The sequence below is a fragment of the Sus scrofa genome, chromosome 10 (genome assembly GCF_054392235.1).
Source record: "Sus scrofa isolate SSC_HxYL_T2T_F1_AM1 chromosome 10, Sscrofa_HxYL_maternal_Yorkshire_Landrace_v2.0, whole genome shotgun sequence".
In the NCBI taxonomy this organism is placed as follows: domain Eukaryota; kingdom Metazoa; phylum Chordata; class Mammalia; order Artiodactyla; family Suidae; genus Sus; species Sus scrofa.
The window spans coordinates 68,778,322-68,792,828 of record NC_139392.1 but is presented as its reverse complement, the minus strand read 5'-3'; the positions used below and the strand labels follow the sequence as shown (position 1 = coordinate 68,792,828).

At 38.0% G+C, this 14,507-nt stretch overlaps 1 protein-coding gene across 41 annotated transcripts in view; it reads right to left on the bottom strand.

Moving 5' to 3' along the window:
- Positions 1 to 14,507, bottom strand: part of ZEB1 (zinc finger E-box binding homeobox 1) — a 203,367-nt gene that overhangs the window by 121,581 nt on the left and 67,279 nt on the right. The gene's annotated exons all lie outside the window — the stretch shown is intronic.

Here is a 14,507-nt window from a genome sequence, read left to right as displayed (position 1 = left end):
TATTTTTAATGGATGAAGTGCCCCTGGACCAAATGAACAGTTTGAGTGCAACTTAGAAGAAACAAGAAATCAATTTTACAAATACAGAAAACCTACTCTTTTTATCAATAATGTAATCAAACCATAGGAAAAAGCAATTATGATTGAATGTAATGTCTTGGTTAGTGACAGTAAGTTTTAAAAATCCACTGAAAATGCTTTAGGTAACAAGTGAATAGCCTATGTTATGAACTGAGAAATCCTAAGTGCAGAATTCTACTGTGTTATTACCAGGTACAAAATGCAAGAGAGGAGAGAAAGTCTTATATCTGCTTCTCAAAGATCCCAGAATGAAAGGTATTCATCTGAAAGCATAGTTATCTTACTAGGGTTTGAATCAATCCCAGCATAAAATAGGTCCTTTGATAGCACATCATTTGGCATTAATAACATTTCCATTTTTAAATTATTCAAAATGTCTTTTCTCTTGAATATAACAAATCCTTCTGCTATTACAAAATACATATTCAAAATATCAGTCTTCTAATTTGCTTCTGATTTTTCATCTTTTCCTGTTTTGCCTTCCTGATTAACATCTTTTCTTGATAAACGAAAAAGTCATTTTCATCCATATTTTCTTCTTAGTTTTGAAGCTGGTGATATGTCTACGTGATCACTGTTCCCTCACTTAATACTCTGCCCCCTCTACAAGTATTTGAATAAAGAACTTTCTAGGCCTTCTTTAAAAAGTATTAGTCAGGTCAACAAAGTATGTCTACTTTCTTTAGATCCCTGAACAAAAAATTTCCCCAAAGAGGCCGCTGAGGACGATAGGCACCTTCTTCCAGTTAAATACCCAGGGAAGTTCTTCTAGCTTGGGCACTAGAAAACAGTAAATGTGTATACAGTGTGAAAAATACACTGTTATTAACATGATAAAATATAATCAATAATCTTTAAGGAGAAGAAAATTAGCTTTCTTGATTCCCATCACAAAACATTTTACATAATATGACCTAAACTCCCCTAAAAATGTACTTATAGTAATTTTTTCCCTTTTTTTCATGGCTGCACTTGCAGCATATGGAAGTTCCCAGGCCAGGGGTTGAATTGGAGCTGCAGCTGCAGGCCTATGCCACAACCACAGCCACAGCCACAGCCATCTGAGCCGCATCTGTGACCTATGCTGCAGCTTGTGGCAATACCAGATCCTTAACCCACTGAGGTAGGCCAGGGATCAAACCCACATCTTCAAGGACACCTTGCAGGTTCTTAACCTGCTGAACCACTGGGAACCCCACTCCTACTTCTAATAATTTTATTGAACTACTGTCTGAATATAACAAATGTTTTCACAAGAGCAGCACAAGATAGGCATTTACAGGGAAGAAACATTTCTTTAAAAATAAACATTATTCCATTTGAGACTTGAATATGCTTAAAATCTAGAGTAAAAATTTTTTAAATAATTTTTTAGTTTTGCCAAATTATTTAAGCTGCCAAAAAGTTAAAACTTCCACGGTGTCCCTCTCCCTTTCTCTCTCTCTCTCTCTCTCTCTCTCACACACACACACACACACACACACACTCACTCCTAATTATAGGACAGGAATATAAAGTAAGTATTGAACAGAGGCAAGCTTTTGAAAAAGTATTAACTAAGTATATATTATGATAACAATAAGTATTAATTATAACTGATAAAGGTTAGTGTTCACCGAACATCAGGCTGTGTATTTAGTACTTTACATTCTCTAATCTTTATGATAACTCTGCCATCTCAGCATTACTGTTCCAATTTTACATAGAAAGAAAGTAAATCATCCTCTAAATTCAAGCTTTTCATTTTAATTTGCCTAAAGTTACACAGCTAGTAGAGCAGTAAAAGTGGTAACTGAACACAAACTAATTCCAAAGCCTTCTCTTTTTTCTTTAGGATATTGCCTCCCCTAGATTATATTTATCACATTTACTTAATGTGTATACTGATATGATGTTATTGTTATTTGTATTGCATCGTGTTTTTTTCCCAAACGATTTACTGGGATTTCTGGTAGCTAGTAACAGTAACAACCCCAAAAGTGTGTATTAAAGAAAATTCCAAAATGCTTTTTCAAAGTTTGGCCTTAAATCCAATCTTCTTTGTTCTAAATTTTGGTCTATAAGAAATTGCTTCTGGCGGAGAAAGAGAAAACGAAAAGGCAGCTCTGTATGTCCTACGTCAAGTGTCTCAGTATTAAGGAAAGTTTAATATCCCATTAATGCAGGACTGGGCATTTTAGCCTCTCTTCATTTTTAGGAAACCAAAGTCTTTATAAAAGGTTGCTAGAAAACAGCCAGAAGAAATAGTAACAGAGTTCAAATGAAACAAAAGACACAGCAACTGTCCCAAGGTTGGGAGAGACCCTGTAACTATCGGCCCAACACTTTCGTCACGAGGGTGCTGAGTGGGGTGGGGATGAGCGGTAGTCCCAGGTCCCTGTGATCAACCCAATTGTCAGGATACAGGCTGGTGTCCGCCCAGGGAGGCTTCCTCTTAAACTAAACTCAGCATTTCAAGAGGACCCCTCCTTCCACCACAAAGTCCTCTTCCCGATCCTGGTTTCTTCCTTGGATCCCTATTCTCTACAGCCACTGAGGATAATACTTCAGAGCAATCTTGGACAAATATTTACTTTCCATCCTTTTTATCCTACACTTACAGGAAGGTAAATCCTTCTGTTTACACTTGTATTTTCTTTTCCATTCTTACTGCTATTGTACTGGACAGCAAACTCCAACAGGAGGAGAAGAGTTTATTAACACTGTACATCAGCAATGTGGTCTACGATTAGTCATTTAAAAAGACAGTGGTGGAGACTCTAATGAAACAAGTAAAAACAGGTAACATAATTTAGAAACAAAATGAAATGCACATAGTGACTACAGTTATTTAAATAGTTATGCATGTAGTCATGACAGTAAATAAATACAGAAATTTGAAAAGTTATTTCATGGTTTTAGGGTGGTTACCAAAAACAGTTAGAGGAGTTCCCACTGTGGTGTAGTGGGTTAAGGATCTGGTGTTGCCACAGCTGTGGCCTGGATTTGATCCCTGGCCTGGGAACTTCGATATGCTGCAGGTACAGTAAAAAAAATTATTAGAAAAAGCAATGACCACAAAAGAGCTATTATTAGGAGGCTGACTTAGTATCCATGTTATGCTTTTTGAGGCTTATAAACTTACAAAACAAGGATTGTGAAGGGGAGAGTATGTATCATCTTTGTAACTCTTCTGTAAATCTAAATTATTTCAAAATTAGAAGTTTTAAAAACAACAAAGAAAATTTTTACTACTGTACTAAGTGACCAACACTTTTAATGACAAAAAAGATTCTTTAAAAAATTCATATTATAACCACTCAAATAATGATCATACATGATTTCGAGTATAATTTTTCAGTATTCTATACTTATAAAATTTTAAAGGAGTACCCATCATGGCTCAGTGGTAATGAACCTGACTAGCATCCATGAGGACGTGGGTTGGATCCCTGGCCTCGCTCAGTGGGTTTAGGACCTCGCATTGCCGTGAGCTGCAGTGTAGGTCGCAGATGCAGCTCGGATCTGGTGTTGCTGTGGCTGTGCACCAAATCAATCCCCAGCCTGGGAACTTCCATATGCCATGGGAAAGGCCCAAAAAAGACATAAAAAAAAAATTGAGTAAATGGTCAAAACCAAGCATTTCCTCAAAGAAGCAAGTTCTACATGTGCTATAATATCAGTATATACAGTCATATTTCTAGTCTTTTAGTTCCATGTAGGTTGTTTATTGAAATATTTGAGTGTTTATTAAGTGATCCAAGGGTTCTGAGAATCTCTGAACTACTTTTAATCTGGGGACTATTTTTTAAGCTGACTCGTTCATTCAGCAAATATTCACTGAGTGTATAACAAGAACCAGCTGCTCCACTTCTATGTGCTGAGTACAGAGCAGTGAACAAGGCAAACAGAACCCTTGCCTTTACATTCTAGTGGAAGACAGCAGAAAATAAACAGAAGAGTGAAATGCATGCGATGGGAGATGGTAACAGGGCTCACAGGAAAGAAGGAGAAAGAAGAACTGGGATGGAGTGGGGAGAGCTGCAGTATTAGATTCAGTGACTCCAGAAAGCCTAAGCTGACACCTGAGTGAAGGACCAAGCTGAGGAGGGAAGGAGCTGCACAGGTAACAGGAAAAGAGTTGTGCAGGCAGAGAGAACAGCAGGAACCTGGGAAGCAAGAACTTGCCTACACAATGCAAGAATAGCAAAGAGCCAGTATCTATCAGTACACATCTAGAGGGAGTGAGGGGAGAGTAGCCCAGGGCAGGAAGAGCGTCCAGGGGATGAATACGGTGGGCCATTTCTTGGGCTTTAGCTTTTATCCCGATTGAGATGAGAAGTCAGCGGAAGATGTTCATCCAGAAGGTGATACAGTATGACTTCTATTTTGATATAATCGCTCTATATGCAGAATTAAGAACAGATGGAATTAAATCACAGGCAGAAACAGGAAGACCCCTCACTGGAGGCTTTTGCAATAATACAGGATAGATGCAAAGGGGACTTGGGATTGGAGCTGCAGCAGTGTAAATGGTCTCTGTGACTGGATTTTGGATAATTTTTAAGGGTACAGACAGGAGAGTATGGTGACAGAGACGTGGGGAATTATAAGACATGGGATAAAAGAAAGCTAGGAATCAAGGCTGATAGCAAGGCTCATCCACAGGGAAAATTCAGGAGGAAGCGTTGGTGGGGAAGACGGGGAGGCTGGTTGACTACATTACTTTCTGAGAACTGACAACAGCTTCTGCTCATCAGCAAGCAGGTGGTCACCTACTGGCAGGGGACTAGATGAGGTCACCAGGGCAGTAAATGCAAAGAGAAAAGAGGCCCAAATCCCAGATGCTGGTGCATTCCCAGTTTAGAGGTTGGAGAAGAGAGAAGGACTTAACAAAGAAGACAGAGTAGAAGGCAGAGAGGTGAGAAGGAAGCTAGCCAAGGGCAGTGCCTGAGAGCCAGAGAGACACAGCCACCCATGCCACGGCCAGCCTGGGACACGAGGAGGGAGACACCACCCCCACAGGGACAGCAAGATGGGCGATTCTGCTGGGTGGCAGAAGCCATGAATGCCCAAAGCACAGTCACCTCTTAAGGAGAGGTGAGCTATACATGGGAAGACACTGGCTTGTGGCTGAAAGCAAAGCTGGGAGCAAGAACTTTTTTTTAGTATGGTAGAAAAAAACAGCATTATTTGTACATTGATGGAAAAGATCTACCAGTGAAGAAAAAATTAATGATGTGGGAGACAAAAGTCACATATGTTCGATTAAAAATATTCTAAGTCAGGAGAGCAAGAGCTGTGTTATTAACGTCTTTTGGGTTGTCAGACCCTTCAGACTCGGGTGAAGTCAGTGAGTCTTCCTCTAGATGAGAAAGATATCTAAAGTTTGAATTTCAGAGAGATCCAGATCCACTGAAGCCAACCACAGATCTCAGGGGAAGACTCTCAGCACCTTAAAAAGCACAATCGCTTTGTTCCTTCAGGTAATTTCATACAGGTTTCCAAAGAGATGAAAATTTGAATAATTATCATGTGTAACAAGGAAAAGCTAAATAATTACCACATAATGACAAGTGAAACTATACTTACAGTTAATCTAAAAATCAATAAGCTGTGCTTTACTTTCTGCTGACTTACTGAGCAATTCAAAGCTTCTTGCAAGGTGGTAAAACTCCAGTGACATTTCTCTTCTCCACACCCAGCCTGGACTTCCTGCTGGCCACTCCCCAGCACCCCCACATTTCTGCATTTCGAGTTTCCTGGTCCTCTGGTGTTCCCCTCACCTGCACTGCTCCAGCCCTACCTACTCAAATGCTACTCTCCCAAGACCCAGACTGAATTCTAACACCTCTGTTGTTTCTTCTCTGATATCACAGCCCATCATCTCCTTCCCTGGGACTCAGTGCTTCTTCAACACCGCTCAAGCAGTTAATTTTGTTTTAATTTGCATCAACACAGTGTTTCTGCACTTTCTTAATTTCCCCGATACAGTGCTAGGAACAAAAGACAGAAATACTTCTTTGCATCACCACCTTCAGCTAGAATACCATTACAAATGTGATATATATTTCACAAGTGTATCTTAAATAAACTAATTAACTTCAGTAGCTTCTGAAAGGACTGGTTTGGTTTTACTATGTCAATGTCAATTACAGGCAAAATTTGGAAAACAAAACAAAACAAAACAAAAACAAAAACCATGAAATGAAATGAAATTTTAATTCTGAAAACTGTACCATCTAACAAGAGATAGAGCCCAAAGCTAAGTAAAACTCTATTACTAAAAATTTTGATCATGATTGCTCAGGGTTTTTTTTTTTTATGGACATAATAAACTATCTTGATTTTAGTTAAAACTATGTGGTCTAAATATACACTGAATCATAACTGATTGGAGGTAAATAGCCAAGTCTACTTGGGATTCCACTGAACCCTAGTATTTGTTTTACTCAGTGCTATACCTGTTATTCCCCCACCCATAAAATCTCCCAAGGGCACAGTGGGTCCCAGGCAGCACAGGCAGCACCACCACCTGGCACAGTTCCTTGCTCACAACTTTCACCCTAACTCCGAATTCCACTAGTCCTGCCCTGACCCCGCCCCCATGTCCTCCTGCAGCACCTGCCATGGCTTGTGCTCAGGGTGTAGGTTGTACCTTGCTCTTATCCTCTTTCCTTTCCCCTCCCCAAATTTAATAAACATTTATTTCGGTCACTTTAAATCCTGCCAAGTAACTAGGTTAATCATTTCATGTAATTTAACTCACTCTAAGGTGTGGTTATTGTGTTAATTAAAGGAAAGACCATAATGACAGAAACACAACTTTTAAAGCATACAGGCATTATGGTGCCTTTGATACCACGTATGTGGGAAAGTGCACCTCTGCTTGCATAGGAAATAGCACTACATTGGGAGGGATTTTGTGTGTATGAAAAAAATAAGACGTGACAAAATCATTCCTGCAAAAATTTTTAAAAAGTATTTGATGAGACTTAAGAGGTGATAAAAGACAAGATTTACAACTGTCCATATTTAGAAGCGCCCTGTTATGAATGAATGTCAAGTCATACATTCACTTGGTTGATCAGCAGGTATTCAGATGTATAAAGCAGACCTATGCACAGTACTTCATATATTTTGGATACTGAATTGACCATCCCCCTCCATCACTAGAACTCAAACAACAATACATTCTTCTCCAGTGTAACGACTTAATAAAGGGACCACCATCCACTTCTACCCAAGTCAGAAACTGGTGAGATTCCCTTGGTCACTGTATTTCTTGTTGCCTCTTCTAACACAGCCCTGTGTCCTATCAACTCTAACACTCAAATCCCTATTAGGCCCACTTCTCGTCATCCTCACTGCTGCCACACTGGCTCAAGCCCAGACTCACTGTGAAGCTTACAACTTCCCATCTTTCTACCCTTCATAGGGCAGATGTGGCAGCCCCAAAAAATTCAAATCTTGTGGTACGTCCATATGACAAACATTACAGAGCCACAAGGGTGATCAGCAGCTACACTCAGTAACATGGGTGACTCTCGTGATCATAATGCTGTGTCTGGCTTCTCTCACTGAAATGAGCTTATGTGATGTCCCCATTGCTCTAGCACACAACACAGGCAACACTGTGGCCCAAAAAAGGGAGGCCAGAGGGCTCCTTGGTGGGTGGAGAGCGGGGGGCAATACTGTCTGGAAGGGAAGATGGGGGAGGTAGTAATTACCTATGGAAAGTAACACAGGTGGCCTAGTGATTCACAAACTGTTCTTCCTGCATAAAAACCAAATTCTGGCTCACTCAAAAGGTTACCTGCTATAATGAAGCAATCGACGAGGGATTAATCTCCAAATGTACAAACAACTTATGCAGCCCAATATAAAAGCAAAAAACAAAAAAACCCCAAACAACCCATGTGCCCATCAAAAAATGGGTAGAAGATGTGAATAGACTCTTCTCCAAAGAAGGCATACAGGTGGCCAAAAAACACATGAAAAGATGCTCAGCATCTCCAATTATTAGAGAAATGCAAAATGTCACCTCACACCAGTCAGAATGGCCATCATTAAGAAGTCTACAATCAATACATGCTAGAGAGGGTGTGGCGAAAAGAGAACCCTCCTTCACTGTTGGTGGGAATGTAAATTGGCACAACCACTACAGAAAGCAGTATGGAGGTTCCTCAAAAAACTAAAAATAGAGCCACCATATGATCTAGAAATCCCACTCCTGGGCATATATCCAGAGAAAACCATAATTCAAAAACATACACAAACCCCAATGTTCATCACAGCACTATTTACAGCAGCCAAATAAGGAAGCAACCTAAATGGTCCATCAACAGAGGAATGGATAAATACTGGGCACATATACACCATGGAGTAGTACTCATCCATAAAAAAGAATGAAATAATGACATTTGCAGAAGCATGGTTGGACCTAGAGCTTATCATACCAAGTGAAGTCAAAGAAAGACAAACATCATATGGTACCACTTATTGGAGAAATCCAAAAAAATGATACAAATGAACTTATTTACAAAACAGAAACAGACTCACAGACTTTGAAAACAAACTTACGGTGACCAAAGGGCACATGTGGAGGGGGAGGGATGGATTTTGGGTTTGGGATCAACAAACACACACTGTTGTCTCTGGAATGTATGGTCAATGGGGACCTGCTGTAGAGCACAGGGAAATCTATTCAATGTTCTGTGACAACCTATGTGGGAATGGTTATGCGTACGTACATGTATGGCTAAATCGCTTTGTTGTACAGCAGAAATTAATACAACGTAAAACAACTGTATTTCAATAAAATTAAATTTAAAAAAAGTTACCTGCTGTAAAGGCATGGAGCATAAGTGATAATCACCTTGAATAATAATGCTCAAAGGAAAAAACAAAACAAAACAAAGCCAATGTATTTTGGAAATCAATGCCATTTTTCTATAATGAGCTTTAGGCTACAAATTTTAGAATCTTTAAAGTATAATTAAATTTAAATTGAAAATACAGGTAATATCTTAAATTGTCTTACATTTTTTCTATTCCTCTTGGGAAATAATCGCTTTCTGTGTATCACCCCTCAAATTTCTTTTTATTCAATTAGTGGAATAAATTCATTAAATCTTGAGTTAGGCAGACTTCACTAGCCAGTACCAGTAAAAGAAAAGAAAAAGAAAATGCTATTTCCTTTATTTTGAGAAAGACCTATCAGTGTCCTTAGTTAATATAGCACTTGCTTACTTACCATTTCTAAAGTATGACTATAATATTAAAAGCATCTTACAATAAAAAGAATAACCTTAAAATACACTATAACTGAAAATACACTATCACTGGAAAACAACTTGAAGCATACAGTTCAGTTCACTGCAGAATTTCTTTAACTAGGGGTCAGAACCACAAGGCCCAACAATGGTTAGTGTGATGTTTATTTAGGCAATTAACCGCATTTTTTTAATACCCTGAAAATAACAATAACATTATTCACCTATTTTCTTGAGCTTTATCTTTGTTTTGAAGGGTTTGAAAGAGAAAAGCAGAATTTAAATGGTACTAGATAATTCATTTTTTAAAATCCATCTTCAAGAATTTACCACAGTCTCATACTTCATTAAGGAGTCATCTTCATGTAACAAATGGTAAAGATTGCAATCAAAGAGTAGAACAGAAGAAACTATTAGCAAGTTAACTGCTCTCATGTAGGCTGGTATTTCTCAAGTTTAATTCAAGTTAAAGCTTTTTCCTTCTAAAATAAGTACTTTCTTTTAGAAATAAACTTGAGTTTTAATGAGTATTAAGTTTCAAATGAATGAAAGCAAGTAACTTAAACTCAGCTTATCAGTAAATGATAACATTAGTCCAGATCAGTGTCTGTTAACCATTTTTTTTGTTACAAAATTCAAGAATATAATGAAAAATATGTACATTCTTCCCAACAAAAAACATATACAGACAAAATTTGATTTTTAACTTGGGATATTCACAGACCCTCTGAAGCTCATCTAAATATGACTTGGTAATAGGTAAGAGTTAAGGTGTTTTGTTTGTTTTTTTTTTTCCCCTTTTTGGCCGCACCTGTGGCATATGGAAGTTCCCAGGCCAGGGATCAAATCTGAGCTACAGCTGCAACCTATGTCACAGCGGCAGCAACACCAGATCCTTAACCCAGTGCCAGGCTGGGGAATCAAACCCATACTGACATGGAGACAACACCAGACCCTTAACCCACTGCACGACCACAGGAGCTCCAATATTTAAGGTATTTTGTAGCTTTAAATCGTAATTTTAAAAAATAAGGTAAAAGTCTTTAAAGTCTTGAAACTTAAAAGGAAGTCTTGAGAATAAAAGAGAAAACCTAAACACAATTCGTTAATTTACTCACTGCTGTCAGAAGGCTGAGTACCTTATCTAGATGCAGATGTTAATCTGACAAAGTAATTCCTACCTCAGACATGAGAAGTTAGGCAAAGTTAAGAGTCTTACATAAAGCTAGGATATTTCTAGACATGGAAATGTGTGATGTTCACGGCTTTCAAATGACAGTAAGTTGTCTTCTCCCAACACGCCCCCATCAAGTGCAACTCCTTCTTAGAGTGAGGAAGAAAAATATTACGTAATGTAGGCTATATCTGAGCTCTTTTGGGTGACTGGGGGAAAGGGAATACTTTCAGATACTTAAATTTCCTATTTAAAAATAGTCATTGGATCATTGCCAAACAAAAACACAAAAAGAACCAACCTGTACTTACCTGTCATTCTTGTTCTCTGAAGGAAATGCAGTAATTATAAACATATCCACACTTTTGGGTACATTCTCCTAAGCGTGAATGGATTTGGAATGCACCATGGCTTAACCCCAACCTCTAACCTGCCAGGGTGGCTGGCAGTGGCCCTCCCTGCCTAGCTGATAACCAAGCAGAGCTGTCACCTGGTCATTGATTTTGGACGACAAGGCTGCCCTGAGAAGGACTGTGGAGCTGGTGTAATTACTGTCAGAGAACACGAATTACTGAATGGCCTCTTTTCTACCGCTTTAGAAAGGTAGAGCAACTATTAGAAAAGTTGTTAGCTGCTTCCAAAATGTCACTGAATTTGAGCATTAAAAAACATTAAAGAGTATGAATGGAAAGGTAGTCCTCTGTAAAAGCTGCCCTTAGGGGTAGGTGATAACAGTGTGAGAATTGACTGGCTGTTGCCTGGGCCAGGATCAAGGTCAACTCCAGAGCAGAGAATCACACGTAAAGTAAGCCTTATCTTGGCATTAAGCAACTGAATATTCTGAATTAATGCTTGCCAACTTGAGAGTGAAATGACAGCTGTGGTGGTAACCAGTGATAAGAAAAGCACCAGAAATAGCCAGGACCCTGAAAACTGCTGAGATTATAGCCTCGGATAAAGTGTTTCTTATAAAGTTTGATACTAGTAATGTCTGTTAGACGGGTTCTATTTTATAAGCTCAAGTAAGGAATCATACACTTCATAGAATTTAATAAACATTACAGCTTAGTGGAATAATTTGGATGTAAAATTATTTAAATATATAAGGACTGAGCCCCTGTCTCTTCAAATCTTAGAGAATTAGGAAGAAACAGGCTACAGATAGTTCCTGGCTTGCATACGGCCTTCCAGAGGGTTTTAAAAATCCTCCCCAGAGGAAGAGATTCTCTATCCTCTAGTCCTGCAAGTTTCCAGGCAGCCTGGTGTCTTCTCCTCAGTTAAGCCAGGGCAGGATTGCCAGATAAATTATAGGACATCCAGTTAAATTTGCTTTTCAGATCAATATTTTTAAGTATATCCCAAATATAGCACGGTCCATAATTACACTAAATTATTTGTTATCTATTTTAAATTCAAATTAAGCTGGGCATCCTGAGTATTTTTTTTTCTTTCTTTTTTCTTTTTTTTTTTTTTTGTCTTCTGCTAAATTTGGAAACTCTAAGATGGGAGTTGGTGGTGGAGGGGCTGACAGGGTTACCTGGCAGACGTCTGCATGGGTGGTGCCAGTACAGGAGCCCGTTCCTGGTCCAGACCCTCACTGACATGTAGCTATGGGACACTTGAAATGTTGCTAATCCAATACGAAACGTTCTATAGATGTAAAATACACACTTAGTACGAAAAAGGTAAAACAACTCATAAATTCCTGTACTAAGTACATGGTAAAATAGTAATATTTTAGAAATATTAGATTAAATAAAATATAATTTAAAGTAATTTTGCCTGTTTCTTTTTACCTTTTTGATGTGGCTACAAACAAACAAAACACACAAAAAAATCACCTTAAAACTACACATGTAGCTTGTATTTGTGACTTGCAATGTATTTTACTGGACAGTGCTGGTCTAAAATGACTCCAAGGAGAGGACTGAGCTAGGATTTCCTTCCTGTTCTTTCTCTAAAAAATGAAAAATGGCAAATACAGAGCTGCCTCTCTCACTTCCACCTAGCTATCCAAGTAGGTAGGGAACATGATCATACCAAGGAAACTAAATTTCTAGCAGAGACTGTTTCCATGGATTGTCTCTGACACTTTAAAAACAAAAACAAATACCAGTGAGAGGCACATTAGAAACCTGATCTTTGAAAAGGTCTTACTTAAGTCAAAAGATGAAATTAACACTAGTGTGTACCTGTGTTACGATTAAGTGTGTGCCTGTATATATAAAAATAAAATCTCCCAGATCCTAGTTCTAATGGAAGACTCTCTCAAGTACTATCATGTTGGGTTTTCATTCCCATATATTATTAGAATCAAAATAATTTATTTTGTTGTCTAATACAAATTGAGATGATACAAGTTATTAATAAGAATTATTGGTTAGAGATCTTACCTGTGATACTCTAGATACAGAAAGCAAGATCTCAAAGGTCTTCATTTTATACAGTCATGCTGCATAACTGATGTGGAATTAGAACACCAGTTTTAGAACGAGGAAATAATTTTTTTTCTTTTTAAAAAGTTATGTTGCAGATACTATAGTAAGACAAAGCTCATTTAAAAAAAAAGATGACTGGGAATGGGGTGGGGAGGCCTTTTTAGAGTAAAAAAATTCAGTTATTACAAAGCTTAGCTTAGCTAAGAAATAATTTTTATACCCAACCTTACATTTTCAGTAAGTTTGACCTTTAATGCAAATTTTTTTCTCAGCTGGCCCAAAGAGTTGATGCATTTGTCTATTCTGTTCCATGCTATTAGATGGGTTAAAAATTTTTAACATGCTGTCATAAATTAAAAGTTCAAAGAAAACTATAGAGAGATTATTTTCATATACTAAGTAACGTCTATTTCTTCACTAATATAACATGCCATATTTACTCTGACGATTTTTATCTTTTATTTTTTTTTTGTCTTTTTTTTTGGGGGGGGGTGCACCCGCGGCATATGGAGGTTCCCAGGCTAGGAGTCCAACTGGAGCGACAGCTGCCAGCCTATGCCAGCCTACGCCAGAGGCACAGCAACGCCAGATCCAAGCCACATCTGTGACCTACACCACAGCTCATGGCAACGCTGGATCCTCAACCCATTGATTAATGCCAGGGATCAAACCCGCAACCTCATCGTTCCTAGTTGGAATTGTTTCTGCTGAGCCACAATGGAAACTCCAAAGATTTTTATCTTTTGAAGTTGCCTGCAGTTATAATAAGAAAGACTGGTTCTAAGTTCTCAACTATGTACATATAAAAAACCAAATTGGTTTCAAGGTTTTTTCACGAAAGGTTTCAGGTGTATTTTTAGTCGTTCTAACAGCAAACACAAAAGGCATTTTTCCTTCTTAATATCACTTATTATATACAGTAAGAACAACTGCTTTGAAAAGAAAAAAAATATATCATCAAGCAAAGATAAGGCTACAGGCAAAAATCAGCAGATTTCTCCCAAACTTAATAGTTCATAAAAAGTTTGTCTCTTTTAGAACTAAAGTTTCCAAGATCATTTTTATGAGCTTTCAAAAAAAAAGATGAATAAATTTGGCTATGGACAGATTTAATTTCTTCATCAGCACTGTAAGCCCTCAGTGTCAATGCCACCATGGGTCCTGGTAATTATAATCTGAAATGTTCCGTAGACATTTGGTCTTCTGGTGGCAGCCAGTTACCCTTACCTAGTACTAATCTACTTTTAATCCTGATGACATTTTCAAAATCAAATCATTGTCAATGAATGATAACCAAGTGACAATTTATGCTCAGTCACTGTGGGAGGTGCCTATCAATTGTATAAAAGAACAATAGGTTTTCTGAGATTAGAGTTTAGAAGTAAAGGTAAGATACCAATTTATTTATCCTTCATAAGGTTTCCTATCTGGAACCCATGTATATCTTTTCTGAAGATAGGAAAAAGTTGCAGGATAGGGAAAAAAAAAATCTGCTGATTTTGAGGGATTTTTTTTTTCTTCCAATTAGGATCTGACATAAATTTTATGATCATATACCTA